This window comes from Arachis duranensis, chromosome 6 (genome assembly GCF_000817695.3).
Source record: "Arachis duranensis cultivar V14167 chromosome 6, aradu.V14167.gnm2.J7QH, whole genome shotgun sequence".
In the NCBI taxonomy this organism is placed as follows: Eukaryota; Viridiplantae; Streptophyta; class Magnoliopsida; order Fabales; family Fabaceae; genus Arachis; species Arachis duranensis.
In genome coordinates, this window is record NC_029777.3 from 46,142,875 (window position 1) to 46,149,889 (window position 7,015).

A 7,015-nucleotide genomic window follows, 5' to 3' on the forward strand; every position below is an offset into this window, starting at 1 on the left:
TCACTGAGAGGATGGGAGGTAGCCACTGACAACGGTGAAACCCTACATAAGCTTGCCATGGAAAGGAGTAAGAAGGATTGGATGAAGACAGTAGGAAAGCAGAGAGACGGAAGGGAAGGCATCTTCATGCACTTATCTGAAGTTCCTACCAATGAATTACATAAGTATCTCTATCTTTATCTTATTGTTTATTTTCGTTCATCATCATATCCATTTGAGTTTGCCTGACTAAGATTTACAAGATGACCATAGCTTGCTTCATACTAACAATCTCCGTGGGATCGACCCTTACTCGCGTAAGGTTTATTATTTGGACGACCCAGTGCACTTGCTGGTTAGTTGTGCGAAGTTGTGTAATGCCATGGTATTGAGCTACCAAGTTTTTGGGGTTCATGACCGGGGATTATGAGAGTTGTGAAAAGTATTGTTCACAATTTCGCGCAGCAGTGGTGGAGAAGATTCTAAACAATGGTGATCTCCCCTTGTTTATACTAATGAATAGACTTAAAAAGAAATTAATAATAATTAGAAATTACAATAATGAAGGAAACTTAGCTAATGGTGCAAAAATCCACTTCTGGGCCTACTTAGTGAGTGTTTGGGCTGAGCTTGGCTTCTAACTTGAAGGAGTGGGGGTTGGACGCCCACTAGGGAGTAAAAATTCTGCTCCTTGCTCCCCTTGTGGTATTGAATGCTAGGTCTGGGCGTTCAACACCAGCCTTGGTCCTCTTGGGGCGTTGGACGCCCACTGAAGGCCCGTTTGGGCGTTCAACACCCGTTTTGGGCAATCCAATCCAAAGAAAATATAAATTATTATATATTGCTAGAAAGATCTGGAAGTTAGCTTTCCAACGCCACTGAGAATGCATCATTTGAACCACTATAGCTCCAGAAATGCTTGTTTGAATGCACAGAGGTTAGAATCTGACAACGTTTGCTATGCTTTCCTTGCCTCTGAATTAGACGTTGCGAAAACTTGCCAAATTCATCCAAATTTCACCTAATATCATAAGAAAAACACAAAAGCTCAAAGTAGTATCCAAAAATTGAATTTTGCATTAAAACCTACTAAAACAAAATAAAACTTAACGAAATATACTAAAAACACTAAGAAAATAACATAAAAAAGCATATAAAATATCTGCTCATCAAAACACAAAACTTAAACTGTTGCTTGCCCTACTAAAAAGAAGAGAAAGATACAATAAGTTTTAAAGTTTTTCAATGAAGCTCAGTTCCAAAATGCTGAGCGGGGCTAATAGCTCTTTACTTCTGAACAGTTTTGGCATCTCACTTTCCTTGAAGCTCAGAAGTATTGGCTTCTCTTGGAACTAGAATCTGGATAATATTATTGATTATCTTAGTTTAGCTTTTCTTGATTCTTGAACACAGCTTCTTTTGGTATTTTGCACCTTTTTGAGCCTAGCCGTGACTCTAAGCGTTTTGTCTTCCCGTATTACCATTGGATACATAAACACCACAGGCATTTAACTGGGGGAACCTCTTGGATTCGAATTTAGCTTTGCTTAAATTCTCAGACAGTGGTGCCCAGAGTTCTTAAGCGTACTCGTTTGCTTTGGATCACGTCTTTAACTGCTAAGTCTCAAGCTTTTCACTTGACACCTTCACACCACAAGCATTTAGTTAGGGATAGCAACTCATTTGACCTTTTTAGGTCAATTTTTGACCCTCCTAACCATTGATGCTCAAAGCCTTGGATCATTGCTCTTTTGATTTTTCTTTTTGAGCATTCTTTTTCTTTTTATTCTTTTTTTTCTTTTCCTGCTGTTTTTTCTTGCTTCAAGAATCAATATTTTTTTATCGATTATTTAGGGAGTCAATAATACTTCTCTAAATTCTTTATTCTTCAAGAGCCAACATTCTCAATTTCAACATCAATTATGCACTGTTAATTCATACATTTAGAAGAAAGATGTAAGGCCACCACATCATATTAACTGAAATAACTCATGATATACTTAAAACTTATGCATTTCACTATTTCTTTTTCAAATAATTTTTCTTTTTAAGCATGGTGAGGAGAAGCAGCCATCATGGGACTCATTAATGGCCTACGGGAAGGACTCTTTCGTCACTCCATATCAAAGAAACACCGAATATCTCTGAACAAAGTACAAGAATGAGCAGAGAAGTATATCAACATGGAAGAAAATTCTCGGCTAGGGGAGACCTCAAAACCCAAATTCTCCTACTCCTCCCGGGATAAGGCTAAAGAGTCAAAGAAAACACGGAGAGAAGCCTAAAAAATACCACAATTACACCCCTCTTTGGGTGTCTCTTGTGGATGTTTACCGAGAAGTATGTCACACTGAGAAGATCCCACCATCTCACCCAATCAAAAGTAAAAAAGGAGGGAGAAATCAAATAGAATACTGTGAATACCATCAAATCTATGGACATCCCACCAACGAGTGCGTCGACTTAAAGAATGTCATAGAAAAATTGTTAAGAGAGGGGCGACTAGATCGGTACTTAGCTAACAAAACGGATGAACCCAGAAAAAGAAGAAGACACGAAGAGGTCGGACGAGATGAACGACCACCTCACACTCTAGAGAGACACGTTCACATGATAAATGGAGGATTCGCAGGAGGAGGGATCTCAAAATCATCTCGCAAAAGGCACCTTAAAGAAGTATATCATGTTGGGGGAGGAGAAGGATCACCTGACCTCCCTATTATCACCTTTACCCAAGAAGACGCAGTAGGCATCATCCCGGGACATGATGATCCCATGGTCATTACGATCGTACTGGCCAATACAAATTGGTGCGGAATTTATAACGCACAAACTAACCGACAAGTGCACCGTGTCGTACCAAGTAATACCTCAGGTAAGTGAGGATCGATCCCATGAGGATTGATGGATTAAGCAACAATGCTTAAGTGATTTACTTAGTTAGACAAGCAGAAAATAGTGTTTGAGTATTCAAAAGCATTAAACAGTAATTCAAAGAATCAGAAAGCAAGCAGTAAATTGAGGTGAAATATATATAGAGAAAACAGTTAAGACTTTAAAGTTATCTATCTTCCGGGTTGACTTTTATTACTAACTATTTTAATCATGCAAGATTTAATTCAAGGCAAACTATAAGTGGCTAAACCCTAATTCCTTAGACGTTTTTAGCCTCCTCTAAAATTCATCAACCGCCAATTCCTTGGTCACTTAATTCCAATTAGAGGGTGAAGTTTAATTCTAGTTTATATGCCACAGAAATCCTAATTACCCAAATATAAGAGGATTATATGTCACGTATCCCTATAAGTCCAGATAATTAGAAATTTAGGAAAATATGTGTTCAAGCTATTGTTCAAGTAAAGAGCTTTTCCAAGTTATACAAGAACTCAATTAGAACAAGGGTCATACTTCCGTTCTACCCAAATTCATAAAATAAAGAACGAAAACAATTCTTGAATTATAAATCAGTACATGAATTCAAATAGAAAAATAATAGTATCAATCCGTACAATATGCAGAGCTCTTAACCTTAACAGTGGAGGTTTAGTTGCTCATGGTTCAGAGAGAAAATAAGGATTCAGGTAAACTGTAAATTGCGGAATGAGGTAGAATAGAAGAGAAGAGATTCTTTTCCCTTTTATATCTAATCTAATAAATGTAAAATATATTTCCTTAAAATAAATAGTATCTTTTCTTATTTTTAAATAAAATCAAGTTTAAATCAAAATTAATTGGAGATTGTGTGCTTGCTTCTTGGAGAGTTGGGGACCACTTGATTCTTTAATAATCCACGCCTAACTTGAGAAATCTCAAGTTAGGCGCAGCCTTGGCCGAATTGATATAAAATAAGTATAGACTATTATATATCGTTGGAAAGCTCTGGAAGTTACCTTTCCAACGCCACTGGAATCACGTCAATTGGACCTCTGTAGCTTGACTTATTCAGGTTTGAGTGAAGAGATGTCAGGGTTGACAGCATCATTCGCCTTCTTCTCTTTTTCTGGGAAAACTCCATCAAATCCATCCGAACGCTACCTAAAATAAATAGAATTGCACACGACTCAAAGTTGCATCCATACTACCTAAAACATAATTAATTCTTGATTAAAATCAATAAATTAAATGCAAATTCACTAGGAAAAGGTATGAAAGATGCTCACGCATCACTAATCTCCACCGTACGCTAGTGGACCAAGGAAGCTCCGCGGATATCTTGTTTAAATCTGAATAAGCTTGCCGCAATAGTTTTGACTCCCCATCTATGCATGAAGTTCCCAACTCCAGAAGGGATCGCCACAATAAAAGGAGACCAGAAAGTTGCGCGACACTGTTACAACGAAAGTCTAAACCTTAGAGGCAAAAGAGAAGAAATCAACACCATCGAACTCGGAGGAGTTCGGGATCGGGATGAACTTTGTCCACAACCTGAGGGCGAGATTGAGGAAGTCCAGATTGGAGATAACCCGGATGAAACAACAAAAATCGGGGCGGCTTTGAAAGGAGACATAAAGGAGCCTCTGATACAGCTTCTAAAGGATAACGCCGACCTCTTTGCATGGAAGGCCGTAGACATGCTAGGCATAGACCCCAAACTAATGTGCCAAAAATTCACGGTATACCCAAGGTCTCGACCACTGCAGCAGTGCCATAGGAAACTCGGACCGGGAAGGTCCCAAGCTGTGGAAGAACAAGTACAAGCCCTGCTGGAGGCAGGATTTATAAGAAAGGTCAAATACCCACTATGGTTGGCCAATGTTGTCTTGGTAAAAAAGTCAAATGGGTAGTGGCGGATGTGCACTTACTACACAGATCTCAATAAAGCCTGCCCAAAGATCCCTATCCACTCCCAAGTATCGACACTCTAGTGGATGCCTCCTTTGGATACAAGTACCTCAAGTTCATGGATGCTTATTCAGGATGCAATCAAATCCCGATATACCCACTTGATCAGGAAAAGACCTCATTCTTAACCCCAAAGGCAAACTACTGTTATGTCATCATGCCATTCGGACTCAAAAAAGCAAGAGCTACCTATCAACGGTTGATGAACAAAGTCTTCACAAAACACATTGGGAAACTAATAGAGGTATATGTAGATGACATGTTGGTAAAAACACAGAGTGAAGAATCATTACTGCCCGACCTCACCAAAGTATTCGACACCATACGATAGCATGGGATGCGACTTAACCCAGAAAAGTGTACCTTTGCAGTAGAGGCTGGCAAATTCCTGGGCTTCATGCTCACACAAAGAGGAATTGAGGCAAATCCAGATAAATGGCAGGCCATACTCGACATGAAAAGTCCGACTTGTGTAAAAGAGGTTCAACAGCTCAACAGAAGACTGGCAGCCCTGTCCAGATTTGTAGCCGGATCAGCCATAAGATCTCTTTCCTTCTATGCCACATTAAGGAAGGGAAAGAAGTTTGAATGGATGACGGAGTGCAAGCAGGCTTTTCAGGATTTCAAAAGATTTTTGGGACAACCACCTATTCTTACTCGACCACGGGAGGGAGAACCACTTGTATTATACCTCGCAGTAGGAAATCGGGCAATAGCTTTAACATTAGTTAGGGAAGACGAAGGTAGGCAACAACCCATCTACTTTATTAGCAAAGCTCTGCAGGGAGCCGAACTGTACTACCAAAAAATAGAAAAATTTTCCTACGCTCTCATACTTACTTCCCGTAGACTAAGCCCATATTTCCAAGCTTACACCATTTGAGTTTGGACCAACTAGCCCATAAAAGGCATTCTACAGAAAACAGACTTAGCAGGAAAAATCCTATAGTGGTAGTTAAGTTATCCGAATTCGACCTCCAATACGAAGCTCGAACAACCATCAAATCACAGTATCTGACCGACTTTGTCGCCGAATACACGGACACCCTAGGAACCCCTACAAAATGAAATCTCTACGTAGACGGCTCTTCAAACAAAACTAGGAGTGGAGCAGGTGTAATAATAGAAAGTGATCAGGGAACCAAAATCGAACTCTCCTTAAAGTTTGAATTCCCTTCTTCAAATAATTAGGCTAAATACGAGGCATTACTAGCAGGTTTGAGGCTGGCTAAGGAGGTTGGAGTCCAAAAGCTTATCATCTTCAGCAATTCACAAGTAGTCACCTCACAAATAGCAGGGAGCTATCAAGCTAAGGATGCTATCATGAAAAAATATCTGGACAAAATCAAAGAACAGCTCGGACAACTCGAGGAAAGCGAGGTCCGCCACATACTTTGAGAACAGAATGCTCAAGCTGATGCACTCTTAAAACTAGCCAGCACCAAACCAGGGGGCAATAATAGATGCCTCATTCAAGAAATATTACAGAGCCCATCAATCTCAGAGGAAGAAAAGATGCTAGCCATATCAGGTCGGGATCAAGGATGGATGACCCCCATAATAAATTACCTCAAGTCAGAGACACTCCTTACAGATAAGAAGGAGGCAAAGAGACTAATACGAGAGGCACAATACTACACCATAATAGGCGACATCTTATATAGGAGAGGAATCTCAACACCCCTCTTAAAATGTGTACCGACTTCTAATATGAGGGAAGACCTAGAAGAAGTACACAGTGGCACGTGCGGTAACCATCTGGGGGCACGAGCTCTTTCCAAAAAGCTACTCCAGGCAGGATTTTTTTGGCCAACCCTACAAAAGGAAGCAATCAAGTTTGTCATGACTTGCCCACCATATCAAAAGCATGCTAATTTCCACATCGCCCCACCAGAGGAGCTCATCAGTGTAACATCACCTTGGCCATTTGCAAAGTGGGGACTCGACCTCCTCGGACCCTTTCCCCAAGGATCGAAACAAGTCAAGTTTCTCATGGTAGGGGTAGATTACTTCACAAAATGGATTGAGGCAGAGCCCCTAGCTAATGCCACTGCTCAAAGAAGTCAGAAATTCTTATACAGAAACATTGTTACAAGGTTTGGGGTTCCTTACTCCATCACCACAGACAATGACACTCAATTCACGGACTCAGGTTTTAGGAAGTTGGTAGCTGACTTGAAAATAAAGCACCAAT